Source organism: Micropterus salmoides, unplaced genomic scaffold, assembly GCF_014851395.1.
Source record: "Micropterus salmoides isolate LMB-PRFRI ecotype aquatic unplaced genomic scaffold, ASM1485139v1 Ms_hic_scaffold_13, whole genome shotgun sequence".
Lineage (NCBI taxonomy): Eukaryota > Metazoa > Chordata > Actinopteri > Centrarchiformes > Centrarchidae > Micropterus > Micropterus salmoides.
Genome location: NW_024040374.1, coordinates 6324169 through 6347728, shown reverse-complemented (window position 1 = coordinate 6347728; position 23560 = coordinate 6324169). Strand labels below are relative to the sequence as shown.

The following is a 23560-nucleotide window of genomic DNA, read 5'->3' as shown; positions in this document are numbered from 1 at the left end:
TAATTCATTAAGTCCAACCAGAGTCTGAACTTGATAAATAATGTTGTATGTGGTTCTTGTATCGTGTAAAATGAGGTAGGGCTCTAAAGCCTGGTTCATACTACACGATTTTTAGTCCGATTTGCCGCTCGGCGACCGTCAGGCTGTGATCGGGGGTAAATCAGCGGTCGATCGGCGGCAGCCAGTCGTTATGTGTGAACTACACAACGACTCATCAAAACGGCTCCCCGACACATTTCTGACACAACGTCTGCCAGATATCTAGCATGCCAAATATCTGGAAGAGTTGGCCGACTCAACATCCACATCCAGCCAATGAGAGCAGGCAGCTTGCAGAGCAGACAGCTACTTTTCACCGCAAAACACTTTTTACTCACCTCCAGCTCTCTGTAGCTCAGGCAATCCCTGCTACCTGCATGTGCTAATCCATTCTTTCACCCAGATTCTGTCTTTATAATTGGTATCTTTATAATAACAAACAACGTCTAAGTTTGCGTCATTTCCTGTTTCACATTTCACATGTGTTTTCTTGACAAAACGTGGTTTGGAGACCAGCGTCAGGTGACACAGCCGCTGTAAGCTCGTGTAGTGTGTGACCCCCTGTCACCGATGAGTCACGTAGCGAACGCCATAACGACATCAAGACCCCCGTCACAAGATGGCAAGTTGAAAATTGTGTAGTCTGCACAAGGCTTAAAACTGCAACACTTGTCTTTGTAAAGAGAGAAACTGACAGGATAAAATCGCTAACCTGACTGTCAGCTCGCACTGGTCCGTTACAGTGGATTTACCATTAAGGCTTTAATACGTATGCACTCCAAATGTAGGCGCGGCTAGCTTAATCGCCTTCTCACAAATGAGTGAAACAGGCCGTTAATGTTACCATAGTTACTCCAAAAGAAAAGTGGTTTTCTCGAGTCGGAGGCCAAAGTGTCTGAGCGTGCGAGCTTAAAATTTTTTTTCGGTTCATTCTGAAACTATGGCGGAGCAAATTAGACTAAGGCGGGCCGCCACGCAAGTTGCTGATGGAACACTTGGCAGCTCAGTTGTCGGGAGCCAGTCTTGATAAGAGTGTCCGCTCAGTGCCTACAATGTAAATGTGAATGAGAAATCTGACTGAGACTTGCATGTGGCGACTAAATATTATGCAGTGCAGCTCATGTGGACCCTGGCCATACTTCCTCCACTCTAGTGCTGAACACCGGAGCCCCCTCCTCTTCACGCTGTACACCCATAATTGCAACCCCCGACATGGAGAGAACTCTATTGTGAAGTTTGCAGACAACACCGCCATCAATGGCTGGATTTCAAACAATGATGAGACTTCATGTTGGGAGGAAGTCAACAATCTTGCAGAGGGGTGCACAGAGAAAAACCTACTGCTCAATGTCAGCAAAACCAAGGAGCTGATTGTTGTTGTTAAAATGGATGAAAGGACACATGCTCCTGTCTCAGTGGAGCAGAGGTGCAGCAGGTGAATAGTTTTAGGTTCCTGAGAATCAGCATCACAGAGAACCTGATATGGTCATCTCATGTCTCCACGCTGAGAAAGAAAAGAAAATCTCAGAAATGGCTGTACTTCTAAAAGGAATCTTAAGAAGGCAAAAGTGCCAAGTTCTGGGGGGAAATTCATGGCTGAGGCACTTTGCTCTGTTTTCTTTTTGTATTGTGGTTGCTTTCTATCTGCACATGTTCTCCAGTGTTTCTTTTTCTTTCTCAAAATCATTATTTTCCATCTTTTTATAGAATGTTTTTAAGCTATAGTGCCCATTCCATGTTTCAGTAAAGAGAGAAACTACTAGACTGCAGAATGACTGATCACCACCAAGCAAAACTACTGGATGTCAGAATGACAGGAAGCCATGCAGCCCTCCATTGATTGAAGAACATCAGATATGATTCAGAGGCAGTCAGGCATCTCCTCTCTCCTTTATGGAAGACAGTACACCCGTCTTGTTACAGTAGCAGCCCGGAGAACAGCTTTTGATTCTGATTTGACAGCAAACTCTCTGAAGCCTGGGTGTCATCCCTTGAAAGAGAGGGAAACAGGGTATGGCTTCTTACAGCTTAAAACTTGTTGATTTGACACTCAGCATGAAAGGTGATAAACCCAGATCAGCTCTCAGAGTGTTTTAAAAGCTCCATATATTAGTCAGGCCAGCTTAGAGTGTCGGTTAAGGAGGAGATTTGACTGCAAAAACAGCTGTATCAGTCACTCAGCTTAGATGATCTGTCTTTCTCTCTTTGCCCTCCAGTGCTGGAAAATAAGTACATTTACTAAAGTTGTACCAAGTCATTCTGAATAATTCCACTCTATGCTACATATTATATATATATATATATATATATATATATATATATATATATATATATATATATATATATATATATATATATATATATATATATATAACAATATCAACACTCATTCATTTTGCTACACTATGTACTTTTACTTCAAGTTTAAGTATTTTGCTAGTAATACTTATCTTTGAGTAACATTTTTGATGTACTTTTACTTGTAGTGGAGTATTTCTACCGTGTTGCCATGCGGACCTATAGGCTCTGCCATACTAAGTTGCTGCTGTCGTTGCGGTTGCTCCCCCTTCAGCTCTGGCAAACCAGTCATTGCTGTTTGGCATTGTGTGAACTCATTTGGCAAGGGCTTTAATGTAACAGATGTTCATTTATATGTAAAAGTCCCACACTCAAGTTTCAAGTACTGATACATTAGTATGAACAACACCTTACATTAGCCCCCTCCATGTAGGGTTAGTTAAAGGGTTGAAATAAAGTGTTAGGTACATTTAGCTGAAAATACTTATGCAGTCTGTGGTTCCAGCTGACCTTAGTTTGATAATTTCAACACTATTATGTTGTAACTGCTTAATCTAAAACTAAACTTGCCACTTTGTTCAGTTGCACCATCGCTACTTGCGCTATATCTTAACTAAGTTGACTGCAATCAAAACGTTGTCAATTGTTATGTAGTGCAGCAATCGAGTAAAATGGGAGAAAAGCCTCTACTAACTGTATGAATGGAAGTTAAGACCTACAAGACTGTTTGATTAAGAAGAAACTAATGCTATCATTATGCTATCACGTGTGAACTACCTAATGTATGATACAAAGCATTTGTCCATTACCACATTAATTATTATAATTTATCACTTGCTTCAGCTGTACTTTGATGTTTTTGCTAAGGTGAGGATAGCTGTATCACCTAAATATGGTCATAAAAAGCAAAAATTTCAACAACAATCTCTGGAAGACCTCCATATCGGTGAAAACATTCTTCTACTTTTATCAAGTACCAAGTACTTCTTCAACCACTGTTCTCTTATTCTTTTTCATGCCTTCATTCCTCATTCTCTACCCTCCTCTCTCTCATTGACTGTGGTCTTGTCAGAGGCTACTCATATTTCAGAACATGCCTGGGCAAGTAAATGAGATGCCACTCTCCTCAGCCTCCTCAGCAGGAAACAGAGCCGTTTGTTGAGCTTAACGCTCTGCGGCCCAGCCGGCTCAGCCCTTCAAAGCACTGAATACGGCACTGAGATCACAATTATGCAGCACCAGGGAAGCCCATTTCACTCACATAGCCACATCAGCACACTCTCAGTGGACACACATACACATACGGAATGACACACAGTCTCAAGTAGAGAGGACAGACACAAGCAAGATTACATGCACTTGAACACATGCAAATGCAGCTTGTATTTTTTTTCCTAACAGATGTTAATACGGGGGCTTGCTCTGTGTGTCCTATTTGCCCATCACCCAGAGAATCCCACTGGATTCCCACTGATTGGAAAAATAGAGGCCATTAGTCTTTTTAAGAGAGGCCTGGTACAGAGACAATGGGTTAGGCCCAGAGTTATTGATCACTGGGCAGAGAGAAGGAGAGACGTTATCAGCAGTTAGGATCAATGGTCTCTGTGAGCTCCAAGTTTGAAAATGCAGAAAGAATGTCTCTGGATTAAGGAGGTTTTTCTCCACACTCCATAGAAATATAAACGAGAACTAGCGCATCTCTTTCTTTTGAAGATCCTTTTCATTACAAACGTGGTTCTATTTACATATCAATTTTTTTTTGTCAGTAGAAGATTGAAGCTTTTAGACTCTTGGATAAATAAATAAATAAAAAGGCAGCGAAAATTCAAAAGAGAATACACTGCTTTGGTAAACAGCTTGATTATGAGCATCAATGTACAAAACAAATCCTCTGTTCCTGTCTAAGGTACTCAAGGACGTAATTAGGCTGCTACAAATGGTTTGGCGTCAGATTTTGCAGCAACCAGTAGAACATGGATGGTTGGATATAAAAATGAGGCAAACTAACATGTTGTTCTGTTGTTTCAGGCTTTTCCAGGTAACAGTAATGCAGACACTGTGGTCCAATACAAACTTAAACAGGCGGTGATTGCTCGCTACCTCCGCCTGATTCCTCTAGACTGGAACCCCACTGGGAGGATTGGACTCAGACTGGAGATATATGGATGTCGATATAGTAAGTCTGCTCTCTGTCTCAGTCTTATTTTTCAGGTTTGGCTGGTTCTAATCTTTTAAAAAAGAAAAAAGGATGCCTACTCAAATGAAAAATAAACATGAAGTTATGTATCTGGAGTTTAAATGTTCCGGTTCAGGCTTATTTACCTTATAGTCTTATTTTTGTATGCATGTGGTCAGATAGGTCCCTGTTTTCGGGCCTTTGCGGGCATTTACAGGTACACATAACAAACTTCCAAAGATCCCTGCCAAATACACCCCTTTTCACGCAGTGGAGGTAAATAAGCTTATTACATAAATTACATATACAGTATCTCACAAAACTGAGTAAATATTTGATCTTTTCATGTGACAACACTGAAGAAATGACACTTCGCTACAATGTAAAGTAGTGAGTGTGCAGCTTGTATAACAGTGTAAATTTGCTGTCTGATGTCTAAACCGCTGGCAACAAAAGTGAGTACACCCCTGATTGAAAATGTCCAAATTGGGCACAAAGTGTCAATGTTTTGTGTGGCCGCCATTATTTTCCAGCACTGCCTTAACCCTCGTTGGCATTGAGTTCACCAGAGCTTCACAGGTTGCCACTGGAGTCCTCTTCCACTCCTCCACGACAACATCACGGAGCTGGTAGATGTTAGAGACCTTGCGCTCCTCCACCTTCCGTTTGAGGATGCCCCACAGATGCTCATTAGGGTTTAGGTCTGGAGACATGCTTGGCCAGTCCATCACCTTTACCCTCAGCTCCTTTAGCAAGGCAGTGGTCGTCTTGGAGGTGTGTTTGGGGTCGTTTTCATGTTGGAATACTGCCCTGCGGCCCAGTCTCCGAAGTGGGGGGGATCGTGCTCTGCTTCAGTATGTCACAGTGCATGCTGGCATTCATGCAGGGCTCTAAGCTAATCTTTTTCCCAAAGCTAAATGAAAAAATTTAGGAGCACACAAAGAAATTCAGGAGCACAGTGAAAAATGTTCAAGTAACACAGAGTTTAACAAACTATTTATTTTGCTTAGTTTGCTCCTTCTCTTTTTGTCAACTGTGAAGCCATTAGAGGACTATGGAAGTGAAGACCCTTAGATAGGTACACTCAGCATTGGTCTTAAAAATCTGTCGGAGCTTTTTAAAATATTGAAACAGATGTTTTGAAAATTTGCTTTAAAAATACTGATCACTTATCACAACTTTACTGTTTACCAGCAGCACCCACACAACCCACACCTTATGTAGACAAGATTACTGAACAGTATTACAATAACTTCAGTAAAACAGAACCAGGGGAATGTGTTGCTCTCAGGAGGAGGCTAGAAGGAGCTCATACTGGCAGTGGAAATCTGCATCTTTCCACTGCAGAGGCTCTTTCTACAACATGGAGGAGAAACTCGTTTTAATGAGTGTATGAGTGTAATTTAACATTAGACAAAAAGTTATATTTTAATCTAATAGTTTACTGTGGTATGTTGATATATAAATTATTTAATTTTGCTATATGTAGGCTATTGTCATTTTATGTAATAGTATACTATACAGCCCACCACTAGTATAATATTAACTTTAATTGGACAAAAGAGCAGTTTCATGTTTGTGAGTTGTTTTTAATTACATTGGTCTCTTAATTTGTTAATAATACTATCTAATTAAAGGCAGTGCAGGCAAGTTGCTTCTGAAACACTTTTTGTCATATTTGTTGAAACTGTCTATGTACACCAATGCATATTAAAAAGTTAGTTGCTCTGAAAAAGAGAGTATAAAAATCAGCTGTCTGTAGTCCTCTCAGCGCTGCAGTAAACACAGCTACGTTTTATTTATTATTTTATTTATGCAACGATTGGCTGGCTGCGCGCACCCGGTCAGCTCGCTCAGACCTGACGAGCGAAGCGGAGGTGATATCTGCGTGGCTTTTCAACGATAGTGACTGACAACTGAGGAACACCAAGGGGCTGAAAAGTTACACCGTGGTGGCTTTATTTCTGCTGGACAGGTAATCTGGCTTTTATCATTTGTTACTTTCATCGCTAACAAAAGTAGCTATCTACTTAATATTCAGCTAACTGTTGCTACGAGTGCAGGCTGGTGTAGGAGCCAGAGTAGAGACGATGAATTATATCTAGCTGTAGGTGAGCTGGAAAACAAGCTGTGTTTTCCAATGCTAATATAATGTAGGTGCAGACTGCGCCGGTTTAGTTATTCACCATCTGGGTTTATTATACTATGTTTACACCTATCTTTACACCTTGTATCTAATCTGTTTGTATAATTATCTTGTGTCTGCAGGCGTTGTTTGACTGGATGTTACTCTTTAACAAATAATGTAGCTGTGTGTTTGTAGTTAAGAGAAAGACATTTTAACGTTAGTGTACATAAGCAATGATAGCTAAAGGTCCCCAAGTATCTGTGTTTCTGGTATATAAGCTACCTTTAATATAGTTGACATTGTTCGTAGCTAAACCTACTGTGTGAAAACATTTTACTGTAAATGGTGTTATGCCATTACTTATTTTACCAGAAGTAAAAAATCCTGTATGTTTTATTTCTACTGCGCCCTCAGGTCACCTACAGTCTTCCAACACCCTGTGCTTCTCACCAGTACACTGATCGGACCATGCTGGCTGGCCAGGATTACAACCACTGTGTTCACAGACCAGCCAGGAGAAAAGCTGATTACACAATTCAGTATGTTGTATTATGAGAACTATTGTGCATTTTACTCAATACATTTAAAAGTGATGAGCCAAAAAATATTAAACAGAATGAGGAATACAGATAGATGGTGCTGATTTATTGTTATTGATTGCATTTTATGTGGAAATAGTTTACTAATTACTCTATAAGAGAACAATGTCAGGTGTTAGAAACTTTTCACTAAGCTGATCCTCCTTTCTGTATTATCAGGTACAGCAAGGTATACAACAAAAAGTCCAGAAAGTGGAGCTTGTACTCATTGAAGGTGGAGAAGGACTACAGTTACATCGCAGACCTCCAGAGTGCCATCCTCCTGCTCCTCCGGTTGTCTACTACTGAGGAGATGCTTAGAAGCAGAACCAGACAGGTGTCCCTGCCCCAACTGTGTTGCTAGTTACAGCAAAATATAAAACAAAATGTAATATGGTTGGTTTTGAAATGTGGTAATCATGTCAGAGAGGTGACTGTGATATATTTAATCATCTCCACAGCAGCGATACGATGCTATGAGTAAAGTCTGATAATCAGTCTTTCATAATCAGTCAAGATACATCTGGACACACCTTGTCTCTTCCTGTATATATTTATTTTTATTGATGTTTTAAAAATGATCTATTTGTGATATAGGTTGTAGTTTTAGTAGTATATAATAATAAACAAGTATTTGAAAAAAAGTTACCTATTTGAATTTTGTTATATTGATCAAGTGGACGGTGAAAGTTATCACACATCATTGCAGGCAAGCTCACATTATCTAGTTTAAACCAACTAAAACACAAAATTACACTGTGTTTCACATGATTTGCTGTAATATTGCGTACATAAACGTTATAGCTTATGTAAGACAGTTGCTTTTCGCAGGAAATCTGACCAGTCCTTCACATAGAGAACAGTTGGCCCATACAGGCTGTTATAGGCAACTGAGAAAGTTGGTGAATGCCTAAATTTTTAGGTGGTGTTACAACCTGATGACATATAGGCAATAAATATGTTATACATATACTTAAATTCCTTTTAAACCTCAAAAATGTCCCTTTTAAAGGTGTGTGGCTGATTTAATCGGTTACAGCTCAAAGTGGCGCGGCAGTCTTAAAATATGTTGAAAAAGTCTTCAAAAGGTCTTAAAAAGGTATTGAATTTTACTTCAAGATTCCTGTAAATACCCTGTACTTACGATACTGGCACCACATTTTAATTTTTAGCTTACAGATTCACAAGAATTCTGCTTTCACAACAATAAGACTAAATTACTCTCACTGGTCTTTTTAAGGTCTGTGGTGTCATTAACAGAAACTAGACCATATGGTTTTACTGTGGTGTTTGAAGGATTTGTACATAAGGGGCTATTGGATTTCTGATTCATTAGAAACCTTTATTTCAGAGAGAAATAAACAGCAACATTCAATACCTTCAAACAACAAAAAATACTGTCATGCACTAGAAAATATGAGCTGTTGTACAGTTTCTATACTGTCTCATGTTGTTTAATGAGAACTGAAAAAAGTAGAAACTCTCAGTTAATGTCAAAATTCCTCATTTGGGAAATGCAAGCAATTCAAGCATTTGAGGTCACTGCAACAAACATAAATTGAATGTCAAGATTGTTCCTGTTGTGCTTTGTTATTTTATTGCTTTGCAATAATATGTCTTTCCAAGCAGTTCTCATCCCAGGGCTACACATATGGACGCTTTGTCAAGACCTCTTGGCGTTCCTTTTTACCCTTTAGTGTCGTTTTTGTACATATAGGGCTTATCAAGAATAAATAAGTGGTTCACAAGGTGAAAAGGCAGAAATGTTGCAGTTAGGTTTAGGCACCAAAAGTACTTGGTTAGGTTTAGGAAAATATCATGGTTTGGCTTAAATAACTACATTACTTGTGTGACTTAAATCGCGTAAGTTAGGTAAAGCTAGTTACGTAACATTACTATAAGAAGTCAGTGTTGACCATGTTTTGAACAGGAAACAAACACTGGTCTCCTTGGTGAAAGCCATTCACCCTATTCGCCATTCACCTCTCTAGGAATGAGAACGGGCTGGTCTTCTTTATTCACTAGCTCACACCTCCTCTGTAAGTGTGCTTGTCTCGAAGTTACAACAACCTCTTAAACCCCAGATGTTAGTCAACACAAACTAATACTTTTCAGCCAAACATTGTTCAAATTCACACTATTATTTTAAATTCTAGTGGAGATTCTAAACGTACCATATTTAATTTTGGAGAACTATGTATACGATTATATCCTAGACATCTGAAATTTTTCCATTTGATGGGGTTCTGGGTTGGAATAGTTGACTCAGTGTAAACATTACACAGCTTCAATGAACAGTTGGAGCAAGCTAACAGAATAGATATGATGCTGTCAGATCTTAAAGTTACTTAATGGAGAAAAAAGGGGTAACACTGGATGTAGAAATTTAAGGTATAATTTTACATAAGCATAGAATTGATAATTAGACAATTGCTTCCATAGAATGAAGTGTATCTCTCTTGTATAATAAATTATTCCTCCTACACTTTGTTATTCTGTAGCTTCTGACGTGGCCAACTTTGATGGCAGCAGCAACCTGGTCTACAGGCTGAGTGTGAGGCCGAGCTGGGCAGCGATGGAGGTCATCTCTCTGAAGTTTAAAACCCTGACGAATTCTGGGACACTGCTCCATGCGGAGGGACAGAGAGATCACAGCCTCACTCTGGTGTTGGAGAAAGGAAGGCTGCTGCTTTACCATCAACAAGGTACAACATTATTCTTCCAATATTTTTTCACAGCAAGAAGGTCATGGGTTCAAATCCCGGTTGCCCCGGCCTTTCTGTGTACAGTTTGCATGTTCTCCCCGTGGTGGCATGGGTTCTCTCCGGGTGCTCCGGCTTCTTCCCACCATCCAAAGACATGCAGCCTAGGTTAATTCGTGTCTCTAAAATTGTCCTTAGGTGTGGATGTGAGTGTGAGTGGTTATATGTGTTCTATACAGTATTTAATAGAAGTAAAGGTAGGCAGGTTCTTACTTTAAGCCTCAAGTCCTGCTGGTTTTCATTGTTGAATTGCTATTCATGGACTACTATAGACATGGCACACCAATTGAGTGCAGTTACATTTTGGACAAAAAACAGCAGTAGCCGGCTTCCTGAGGACAAGGATTGAAAGCCTGTGATGTAGGATGGCTGAAACTTTGGATTATGGATTACTATGGATTTTTGAATTGTTTTGGATGACTTTTCCGGCAAAGTTTGTAGTTGTATCTGTCTGTTCGTTCATTGTTCATTGCTCTGAGTAAATGTCAGCTAAATGCCTAAACTGTACAGTGTAATTATGGACTCAGTCAGGCTCCAGGGGATCCGCCATCCAGTCTCTATATAAGGAATTTAATATCTAGCACATTTTTCTCCTCACAATAAAATGGATGGAGCTTTAAGTCAGTCTCCGTCCATCTGCTGGTTTGTTTGCATGATTGTCAGATGTGATTTCTAAGATACCACTGATCCAATTTTGATGAAACTCAGGGGAATTATGTTTCTTTCTGCTTATGCTGATTATTTCAATCCAGTATTTGTTTATCCATATGTCTTCCAGCAATTTCTCAGACAAAACTCAGATTTTGAAGAAACTTTGGGAATTAGTGTAGTTTACCATTGCAGGCATGCAGTTACAGGTTAATACTAGAAAAGCATGGATGTTGTTTATTGACTCTGAAGGCGGACAGCAATATTTGTTGGTGAAAACATGTTTACTCCTACCTTAGTTTTTTCTTTTTCTCCAAGTTTTTCCAAGACTTTTTACTCAGTTTCCCTCAATCAACTGTTTCTCTCTGTTTTTCGCTCTGTTTTGCTCTCAGCTTGACATCCTCTCTCATATTCTCTTTCTTTTAATCTATGATGGATGCTAGCAACATGTGTTAAGGATGAACTCTGTGGAGCACAGTGGGCTAGCACAGAATGGAGTACTGTGGAGACTGGGAGGGAATATGTGTGTCTGTGTTTGTGTTGGTGTAAACGAGGTTAAACCTGAGGTGGTGTTGGACTGCCAGGCCGTCGTATTATCACCATATGGCAGACCTCTCATCAACCATGCCATCTGGCTGCTTGAGTACACTGCCACTCTGCTCACCAACCGTTCCTTCATTTCCCAAGAAAAACAGGATTTCTTGCCCTAAATTAAGTTTGATGTTAACACAGGGCTTAATTAAAGAATAGTTCTGACTTAAAACTATATGTTTCATGACCGTTTGTGCACTGAAACCTTCTTCCTCTCCATACTGGCCCTCAAGTGTTTTGCCCACCTGATTTTGTTGATTTGGTCATATTTCGTTGATCTTTGTGCTTCTACCATGGGTAGGTAGGGTACATTGTACCAGCCTGGTTTAATCTTCTCTGTATAGCTTGACAAGGGTTCCGTCAAAAATAGACCAGCCGCGTATTCTCAGTGGAGTGGAGAGCCAGTTCTGGGCTGGTTCTGAAAAGTGCAGTGGCACATCTGCTGGAATCACAAGTATTACCTAGGCCACATCGCAGCATCAAGGATTATTCCCACTTTATAGATTGCAGGAATGTTATTGCCCTTGTGTTAGTACAATATCAAAGTGTCATGTTTTCCTCATAAAACAAATAATACTTTCATATAGTTATTTATATGGTTAAACATATATATTGTTTAAAGTTGTATTTCATAGTTATCGGCTAAAGGCAAAGCAGGAGGTCTCTCAAAGAAAATCTCGCCTCCCGCTGTCTAGGGCCATACCTTACAGATGCACACACATGCTAAAAATCCTGGGTGTTTTTACTTGGAAATGGAGGATATTTTGGAAATAATCTAAATTTGCTGTGTTCAGACATAGTTTATACTTCTCTTTCTGCTTTCCTCCATCCTCCACAATTGTCTTAACCTCCCTCTGTCACTTCCTCTCTACATTCCTACAATGAAAATGTAGGAATGTAAATCTGTCAGTGGTAGAGAGGTGTTATCTGCAAAAGCCATCAGTCTGACATCAGCTCCCTGAGTGACGCCTGTCACATCTCCCTGCTTAGCCCAAGCTGATAGTCAACAAACTCCTTAAAGAAGTCTGGGTAGCTGGGAACGAAAATAAACACTGCTCGTTTTTGTAAGGGAACAGAGATTAGATTGAGCTATGATAAGCCAATACTGAGGAAAAAAAACATCCTCCGCCTCAATCACAGTGCTGTCACTGCAAGCTTCTTTCTCTAGCTCTCTTTGTTTTCCTGCCTGCCTGGCTGCCCCTTACTGCCTTTTCTATTTTCCTCTTCTCTCCATTGTTATTTATCACAGCCTTTCTCATATGTCACCACAATTCTGCCCCTGCTACATTTTTTTTCAGAGGAGATTATTTGCCTTTTTCAATTGCATGCTCTTTGTCTTTCTCAGTCCTCTGTCTTTCTTTCACACATCCCCTCCCTCCCTCACACTCTCCCAGGAGTTTGCAGTCGGCAGACAGTGTAATTTAGATCAATAGCTTAGAGCATCCACCCTGAGCCACAGCATGCTCCTCCACAGTCGGCTGATGGCTCAAGAGAAGAGAGGAGAAGAGAAGCTCAAAATAGGGGAGCATAATAAAACCTGAAGATTTAGATGCATTATCTTCATAGTTCCAGAGTGTGTGCTATTCCCTGAGGCTCTTCATAGTTATCTCCCCCATTTGGCAACCTGATCCTGTCTGTCCCGGGCCTCTCTTTAACAGGAATACATGTCACACCATGAGGAAAACAAGCTGACACAGAAGAACTAAAGATGACTAATGATGGCTAACACTAGGCATCAGGGATTTGTGTAGCTTACACACAAACATAAAGAGCTTCGCCAGCGCAGATGTGTTTTTGTAAGAAACAATATTCATTAGCATAAATTAATGATGAATTAAAACAGAAAGACATACAGACAGACCAATAGGCCGTTTGCAAGCAGATAGACTGGCAAACAAACAGATAAATACAACAGTGAGACACAGTTTCTATCTCCCTGTGGCTGTCCAAGCATTTGGAATAAATTGGCTGGCTCATTAGGATTTATGTCCGCTATCCAAAACCATCTCAATTCCTTTCTACTTTACATTTATCAAAATGTCAGTTTGCTATAATGTAGCCCACTGCTTCATAATTCAGTTCACTTCTGAACTGTCACAGGGAAGCTGTAATACACAGCAGTAAACACACTAAGGGCTAGTGTGTCCTGCTCCAGTGAATTCTGGATGAATGGTGTTAAGTATTGCTGACTAAATTAGGATGGCATCAGAGAGGCGTGCAGGACAAGCTGCATGTTAAGTGAAATTCTGTCTTTTCTCTGCATCCTCAATAATAAGGACATGCTGTGGTTGGTTTGTGATTGCTGGCTGTGCTATATTTATATTTCAGATTTTACGGTAACAAAAATCAGCATGATCACAAAGGTTTTCACCAATCACAGAGCAGCAAAAGCTACAACCAGATCTTCCCCAAGGCATCTGCAGAGCACTGTTGAAAAGGAATGAATCTCTCTGGACAAAGTGTGCCAGTTGGCAGAGAAATAGAAGACGATGAATTATGATGATTACTGTTGCATTTACTTACTCTATTCCATTTTGTTCTACAATGATTTACAGTGAACCTCTAAGAGATTCTGTTGTAAACAGACTCATAAGAGTTTCAGTCAGGAGCCTATATATTTTCAGAGGAGGATGAAACTGCTAAGGTAGCCATGGGACACTTACTGTAACACACCCATGCGGTATAATTAGTTGCTTGCTGCTGATTCCCTCAGTGTGCAGCAACAGAATTCTCAAAATATAGAACAAATGCCAGAGATATTTAGTTCACACATCACATTCGAAAAGCTGGAAACAGAAAATCTTTGGCATCTTGCCTGAAAAATGACTTAAACACTTAGAATTAACTAATAATTTCTACCTTCCATCGACTTCCATTTTTTTTCCTGATCTTGATAAGTTTTATTAATGTGATAACATTTTATGTGAAGTAATTATTTCAGTCCAAAAGTTATTTTTTATGTATTATGAACATGCTTTGGCGACATTTTTGTGGACAAACGGTCCCAATGAATTGATTTGAAGAGACCGAGAGAGACTTGACACAGCGGTGACATTCTTGCCATGAATATGACCGGACTGTTTCCTTTTTTTTCTAGTTTGTTTTATGATAATAAACTCAATTCCCAACTGTGACTAAAGCTGAGAATTGGTTTAGAGAAAGTACATTATTTTTACAGCCAAGCTGTATTTCAAATAGTAGCACCACGTGATGCTGAAATACTGAAACAATTATAACAGTCTGTCTCCTGATAAGACCTGTCATTGTCGTCCTTCATAAACAGATTTAGAGCTTGAGCAAAGAGCCATAATGGAATAGCAGACAGGATATGATAAGGTGATATTGCCCCAGGGAGCTGTCTGGAACGACTCCTGGAAAGTGGAAACTAGTGTTCAGCGCAGACTCCTCAGCTTAAAGACAAGAACATTCAATATTAGTCCACTCAGTATGGATAAATCAAGCAGTTATTGCCTCACAATGTCCTCATGGTATGCAGGCAAGGAGGGGGGAATGAAGAAAATTAAGACTGACAGAGTAAGAAAGGAAGAGGGAGTTTCATAAATGAAAGTTAAGTGTTTTTGTAATTGTTTGCCCTCAGATTTATGGTATTGATTGCTCCCTCTCTATTACCAATTATTTAAGCTGTAACCAAATATGTCACCTCATTTAATGACCTAATCATGAAAGGTACATTGGAATAGTTAGACATTTTGGGAGATGCTGCAGTCAACTCTCATGTCTGTATGTTAAGTATGGAGCTGGAGCAAGGAGGTGATTAGCTTAGCTTAACATAAAGGCTAGAAGCAGGTGGAAAACTGGTGGCATGGCTCCATCTAAAGTTCACAAATATGCACACTGTAAAACATTTTAGCGGTTAAGTCTGTTAAGTCCCTTGAATCAAATTAGTTTTCTGTGAAATTGGGCTATAAATTTACCTGATTTGACTGGCTGGTTCGACTTAAAAACATAAGTGTCCTTGCTGCCTTCAAAATGTGAGTTAACTGAACTAAACTTGTAAAACTAACTGAATTAAGTTCAATAACTTATATTTTTCTTTTCAATTAATGATAAAAGATTCACTAAATTCATGTATGATGTTTTACAGCATACCAAGACCTCTAAAGCTCGCAAATGAACATGCTTCTTGGTGAACATCAGCTCCTTTGAAAACCACAAATAGTTGTTTCACATTTCTAAATAAACAAATGAGATTTAAAATCTTAATTAGCAAGCTCTAGAGGTGTTGGTAGGTGTATTTTCAAACTTTGGAGAGAGCCAGGCTAGCTATTTCCTCCTCCTTCCTGTCTCTATGCCAAGCTAAGCAAATTACTTCCTGCTGCTCCATACTTTCAGTAAAGCCCCCGAAATCTCTGTAATATTTCACTACAACATAAAATATTCATGATTATACAATCAGGTTTGAAAAAAAAAGAAAAAGACATAGTTAGGTCTAATTTATTAAAAGTGTTACACTCAACAACTAGGGTGGACTGAGTGGTTGTGGTTCGATCAGATTTGATTGACAGTCCTGGCATCATAAGCAATCAACCCCGTAATCAAAATTTGATTCAAAATCTATCCTTCATTATTAATGACTTGGTGTATCTCGGTCCTTCTGTTGTAGCTCCTTTTGTCAGCAGAAACATTTTTCTCTCCCAACACATTAGGGGATGCAGAGGTGGATCCACCAATTTGGACCTGCTGGTGTTTGGTCTGTCATTAATTATGTCCTGCTGTCATTTTGTAGCATCATCATTTATTGTGGTGGGTCCTCATACCAGCCAGCATACAGATTTGTGCGCTCTAATGAGAGAGGGTGACCTCAGTGACCTGCTCACTGTTTGAAATAAAGATGAAAACATTCCACTGAAGCTGCAACGTTTGTTTTGATAAATCAAACAAGAACCTTTCTTTACGTTTTCTTACTGCCAGAAGTAAGAGCCATTTTAAAATTATTTTTTCAAGCATGTTTGTCCTTGTTAAAAATGCACCTTGGAGGAGGACACACAGAATGCTGACCTTGAATTGTTTTTCAGGTGCACACCTCAGAAAAGAAATCAAAGTTCCTCAGCAGGAAGTCCGCAAAAGAGGATTTCTGCATTAACTGAAGTCATTGAGTAGCAATGAAATGCCCCATCATTGATTGTTTTTCACATCCTCACCTCTTGCAGGTGTGAGTTCATCCTCTAGCGGTCAGCTTCTTGTTTCTCTGGGAAGTCTGCTTGATGATCAGCACTGGCACCATGTAAAGCTGGAGCGGCTCAGCACTCACCTCAATCTCACCGTGGATAAAAACACTCACCAGGTTCACATACCGGCTGAGCTCAGCCACTGGGACATTCACCAGGTCAGAGGAAATGGACAGAATTTAGGGCACAACAAAATAACACACATAAAGTTGTACTTTAAAATGTGTTGTTTGTGTATGTAGACATAAAAAGGTGGCTGGAGAACGTTTGTAGTCTTATCCTTTATAGTATATTGTATGGGAGCTATAATCACCTTACATTCATGTTAGTTACTTTGGATCTCAAAATGTCAAAATGTTTCATACTAACTATATATAAATATAAGTGTCATCATAATTCACTTCTCCAGCCAACTTGTTTACTGGGCTAAAAGTTTGTTTTTGTAGTTTACTGATTGGCTCATCACCATTTCATTTATTGAGTAATTTTCTCCTTAAATAAACCAAACAAGACTCAGCGACAGCCAGTTCTCTATAAAGGAGAAGAAACAAACCTAGCCTACAAACAAACTTGACAGGGTTGTGCATTTAGCCGTATTCTAGTAGTAGAAGTCTGAGTATCTGTGAATGAAAAATGTACAAACTTTTTACAGTAGCCTCTGAAGCCTACAAGGGTGCTTACACATTTGTTTTTACATGTTTCACAAGTGTTGATTTCTTGTGCAGCTAAGTCTGGGAGCAGCCCAGAGCCATGGACTGCAGAAACCCATTCTGTCCAACAGGAACTTCCATGGCTGCCTGGAAAACCTACTGTACAACGACCTCAACCTGATAGACCTGGCTAAAAAGAAGAACCACCAGGTCTCTGTAGTGGTAAGTTATTCTGTTTCAGCATCTTTGGAACGTCATTATGGAAATCTACCATTCAGCATTTATCAGAAGGACAAATAGATGACTGTGGAGAAATGTTAATTTAGAGGGGGGGAGGTACAGAGTTGAGATGTCGTAAGGGTTAAATCAGGTGGCCATGGGCTTCAGAAGTCAAAGTCCTGTTTATTTTCCAGTAGACCAGTGATTCCAAATTTTTTAGGCTTGTCACCCTTTGTAGCAAAACAGTGCCTGAACAGTTCAACTAGTGTTTTCGCTTTAGATTGTTTATTTTTGTTTATTATTTTATTATTTATTTAAGTTTAGTAATGAAAAGATTTATTTAAGTTTAGTAATGAAAAGATGAAATTCTCCAGTATTTTGAAAGTAAATGTTTGAGAAATGTGAGGAAGAGTGAACTTGGTTTTGAGTGTCTGTGACCCCTTGGAATGGGGTACAAGGGCCACGAACGTTTTTAAGGAACAAAACATCTGTTTAGCACTCTAGAAATTCATGGAGGGATGGGTTAAGTTACAGTTACTGCTTGGTGAAACTCTATACATTCAGCAGCTAAATTCAATTCAAATTTGGAGCTCTGAAACAATTTGAAATAATTAAGTAACCATGGCACTTTATGTTTTAAATTTTTTTCTGTGAAGATTATCTAGGGAAATCAAGGAGGTTAAATCAAGGCCAACTGGATTTGGTTTAAGATACTGGAAGACATTTTGCATCTCATGCAAGAGGCTTCTTTAGCTCTAATTGACAGGCAGACCAGCTATTTAACCTCTGTGGGGTCGTTATCAAGGTGATGGATACAACTTGGTTTGTTAGTGCTCCTGGCTGTTGAAACAACTGTCATTATGGACATAGAGTCACCTGAGGTCAAGTCTGAATGACTGTCGACACCATCACGTGAGAGTTCATCCTGGGAAGGGATGAAAGGACTGATAAGGATTGTTGTAGAGTTGTAGTCAAGACCGCCCAAACTGAGACCAAGTCGAGACCAAGACCGAGGGAGGGTGAGACCAAGTCAAGACCAAGACCAGTTCCCCACATACATGAATAAAATGTGGAACGAGATCATATGTAGGTACTACTCAAATTGATCTGAAAGATCCACATTCCCGTTAAAACACGCACATACAAACACTAAGAGCTGAAATCAACTTAACCATCTTTCAACACTCCTTTTCATGCTTCCCATCGCAGAGAGGGGTGACAGTCGTTAACGGTAACAACACATTTTTAATTAGGGTTATTGGCTGCATTTAAAGCAATACGTTTTACATCCAATCAAAGTTGAGATGTTAACAAATAAATCAGACAGTGCACAAGTAATTTATTGATATTTCCAAAGTTATGGTCTTGACTGGTCTTGAAATAAAATCCAGAGTCCTCAATGTCCGAGACCGAGACAAGACTGAGTACTAATGCTGTCGAGTCCGAGACGAGACCAAGACCATCAAAAAGTGGTCTTAAGACCGGTCTCAAGACCAAGACCGTTCTCGAGTACTACAACACTACATTGTTGACCTGAAAAGAGCGTCCCTTGACCTGAGGAGTTGGCCCGTCTGTGTTGAGCCATGTTTATGCAGTGGTTGTTTAGTTCTTCCTGGATCTTGTGGCTGTTTTCACAATAGTCCAGTTTGGATATCCACAAGCTTTAAGCTTCAAGCTTCAAGCTTTATCCTTCAGGTGTTTATGCTCCTTGTCTTGGGCTTGGGCACTTGGTTGGTATATTTTCAGATTGGTGGTTCAGGGTCCTGATAACCCCTAGCTGATGCTCCAGTGGATGGTGAGAGTCAAAGAGCAAGTGTTGGTCTGTGTGTGTGGGTTCTTTAATGTGGACGGCAAAGTCCATGAAAGCCAAACTGTTGTTGCTGACATCCTTTCATAGTAACCTCATGTTACTGTCCACCAAGATGATTTGTGGGGGTGGTGATGGAGCAGTGGATAAGACACATGCCTTTGGTGTGAGAGACCCGGGTTTAACTCCCACTGTGACACATCCACGAATGTGTTCCTGAGCAAGACACGAAAGCCCTAGTTGCTTCAGAGGCATGCAACCTGATATATATAGCACTTGAAAGTCGCTATGGATAAAAGTGTCAGCTAAATGAATTAATGAAATGTAATGTCATTTGTTCTGTAAAGGCCTGCCATGGGTTTTAAATTTTGACCCATGTGTTGTCTAGGGATGCAGCGATTACCGGATTTCACTATTAACCCCACTTTAAAACGTCACGGTTAATTAATCGTAAAGGCGCTGCTACACCGAGTATTTCTGTTGCACAAAACGAAACTGTGGCAACTTGCACATAACGAAAACAAAGTTAGACGAGCAGTGCACCAGCTTAAAGTGTCATGCTTATCAGAGGCTACTGCACACTCGCTAAACTCTGGCAGAGGGACCAAATTGTGAAGCTTTATTTCCACCAAAGAAACGGCTAAAGTCGGCAGTGTGGGAGAATTTTGGGTACACCAAGTCTGAACAGGGCGTTACTGAAGATGACGGATCACCTGTTCAAAAACTTGCCGTTAAACGTTTGCTGCTAAAGGAGCAAATGAATACCTAAATTAAACTTGACGCAGCACCTGCGGGATCACCACCCAGCGTTGCACGCCAAAGTAAAGGTAGGCCTAATACATTATATTAAATAATGTGGCAAGTTGGTAGGGAATTAAATATAAAATTATTGTATAGTGAGTTTTATGTGGCATTTGCTTGTCTGTTTTATGTTATGTCTTTTTATGTGGTGACATTGCACTTTGAGCTTCTTGCATATTCTTTTCCAATGTGGTTTTATACTGCAAATGGCTAATAAAGTTAATCTGAATAAACGTGTCACTTACAATCGATGCCGTAGCGGTAAACAAACAAAGCAGCATGTAACCTTTCAGACTCACCTCAACGACAGCACCGCTGCGCTGAGGCCCATTATTTTCAATGTTTTGTCCCGCGCCAGGGTGGTTTGTTGCTGCGCCAAGCAACATGCACCGCACGGAGAGCTCGCGCACACGCCATGGTCAAAGTAGTTGAACTTTAGCGGCAAGTAGCTTCCACGTAGTGCAAATCGCTTCTTTTCTCAAAGGGCCTTTATGGAAGACAGAACATAGTCCTCTCAAGACCTTCAGTCACTTAACATTTATCGTTACATCCTGTTTCCTCCTTCTGTCTGTGTTGAGAAAATGTTGCCAAGTGTAAAACACTATCATAACATCAGGAGCTTATAGACTTTCAGGACTATAGGCTACCAATTAACTGCATTTCAGTTAACACTACACTCATTTTCACTAATACTTATATGTATGGATGAGCGTTGATAACAGTAACAGTTCAGTTTATTCCCTCCTTAATAACAATTTCCCCTGGGGGATAAAAGTTAATATTCCACTTATATTAATAATACTTACATAGTATAGAAATATAATTGTTAATGTAATTAATTATTAAAAACCGTACCAACAAAATCTGTAATCGTTGGATCCCTAGTGTCATCCACATACCAGTAACTTAGTGCTGTCCCTCTGAAAGAGTTCAGGGCTCTGCTTTCTGCTTTCTACTTCTTCTGTGTGGATGTTGACCATCAAGATTTGTCTCTGAGGGTAAGTGCTAAAAGATGAAACTGACTAGAAAACAAGTGACATCGCAGAAGTTTCTTATTCTATTTGCATGATATTTATATATTCAAGTTATATTTATTTTTTATTATGAATTTTCATTATTACAGTTTGGTCATGTATCACTGCATACTATGATGTCACTAAACTGTGTACTGTGTGTCTCCTGTATATTGACTGGTTTATATAGTGGTACTGTTTAAGGTGAGATAACATACATTCAGTACATTGTGTTGTTTACAAGAATTTGGTATATCTACCATTATACTGCTGTTGCATCTATAGTGAACCATTTATTGAGCAATTTGTAAAAAATGTAACATTCAAATTAGTTTCTCAGTTCATATTCTTTTTTGGCATTATAATCAAATGCTTTTATAATGATAAACTTTCAGACTCTTTGTGCTCATCACTGTCAACAGCCACTGTCATTATTATTTTCATTATCATTATTTTCACCATCTGCATCATCATCCTCTTTATTTTTAAACCCGCCATCATCATTGCCATTAGCATTGTCGTAATCTCCTTCATTATCATCACCAATGTCATCACTTGCAAATTTTGGAGTTACAAAGCCCAAAGCAAGAAACTAGAGAAGAAAAGCAGAGAATTGAGGAAAGGATGTAGAAAATGAGAATGAGGAGAAGTGAAGATATAAAGAGACAGGGAGGAGGGAAAGAGAGAAACTGGCACTGATCCATATTTGTAATCAAAGAAAAGTTTATTTAATATGAATTTTATGCTTGCGTGATGATGGTAATCAATGTACAATTTGTGCCTCACACTGTGCTGAGAGACTTCCCTGAATACATTCTAAAAGAACACTAACCATATATCTTTATACATTCAGATTTTTGTGATGCATTATGGAAATGTGGATTTAAATCATGCTATTGCCTTTGAACTTTGGATCGAATTGCAACATTTCTGAAGGCCATTGTTCAAGTCTGAAATCAGTTTATCCATTGTATCATATCTATTTACCGATGCCATGCTGTGGAGAGATGTGAGACAAATAGCGAAAGTGAGTTCAAACGCTGTGTGACCCTGAAACGTCAGGTCTTCTAGCTTATTTTAGCTGCTCAGCTAATATCAATATGGTAATACAGGTGTCCTTTTCAGGGAGGTGCTGAGGAGACCCTGTGACATCGAGTCAAACACAGTCAGCCTCTGCAGATGATGAATATTCATGTTTTATTATCTCTTTCATAATCATTTCTCTATCTTCCTTCCCTGTGTTTCTCAGGGCAATGTGACCTTTCTTGTGCTGAACCAGTTTCAGTCGCTGTGACGTTCATTGACTCCCAGAGCTTCCTACAGTTGCCAGGACTAACATCGTGGTCGTTAGGGGTTGTCTCTGTAGCTCTGCAGTTCCGGACATGGAACAAGGCAGGGCTTCTCTTGACCTTTGACCTCCCGGAGCAGGAGGGCACAGTCTGGCTGTACCTAAGTGAGGCCAGACTCCGCCTGCAGATCAATAAAGCTGACAGGGCCCAGCTGGAGCTCAGTGCAGGTCGGTCCAATTAAGATTTTGCTGAGTTACACCTTTGTAATTTTACAAAGAGGCATGAATCTGTTGACCCTGTTATTCAGTTGTCTCACAGAGATGTCATAACATCTTGTCATAGCTCAGATTTATGCCACTGACATAAAACAGTAGTGCATTTTTTTATTCACAAAAAACACAACAAAACAAACAAAAGCCCAGTGTCAGATTTGCACAAGGCCATATTTTACCATGGAGAAAGTGTCTGTGCTGAGATCTACCAGTCACAATTAATACTGCAATCATTTACATTCAGATGTAATCTGTACAATCCTAGCTTCATTCTGACCTTTACCTTGTGTAATCTGTTTGCTCATATGAGACATTTCTGAAATGAAAGTCAAAAATCCATAGTGTGAAAGTAGTTTGATCAACTTGGAAACAGTTGTCTCAAGGTCTCAAGCTTTCTGTGTCTATGACAGTGTTGGGGTAGCTACTCAAAAAATGTGATGGATTACACATTACCAGTTACATTTTTTTTACTAGATTACTCACTGATGAAAGTAACTAGTTACCCTACTAGTTACATTACTTTTGTATTACTGCATAACATCACCTGCGATGCGCATTAACTACCAAATAACAAGTTATACCTCATATATTCCCAGATCAACACAAATCCTTATTTTAATGAGAATGATCTCTCTTTTATGCTCTTTAATACTACAAAGCTGACAACAAAGTTATGAACATCAGTTATGGCCGAATGAAATTGAAAGGATTTGAGGACCTCAACAGGCTGACGTGTGTAAAGTTTTCTTCCTTTCCAAGTATCAACAACGATGTTCCTTTGCGTTCAGCTGCCAATTACACACCTGCGCAGTGTGTACCACAGTCGCTCTCGCGCATCAGTGATATGTAAGGGTTGGGCAGTAATACTGTAATTTGACTTTTCCCAGTAAAGAGTAATGTAACGGATTACTATTTCCAAAACAGTTATATTATTACAGTTACTAATCCAAGTAACGCTGCGCTACTGAAGGCGCTGCAGGTCAGCGGCACCGGACCTGCGGTTGTTCAAGTCAGCTGTTAGCCAAAAAGCTGAAGGAAGACTGGAGAACAGGGGGAGAGAGGTATTTTCGACAGTTGTAATTAACGTTATTGACATTATT

At 39.6% G+C, this 23560-nt stretch overlaps 1 pseudogene; it reads left to right on the top strand.

Annotated features, from left to right (window-relative positions):
* Positions 1-23560, top strand: part of LOC119900356 — a 123571-nt pseudogene that overhangs the window by 48189 nt on the left and 51822 nt on the right.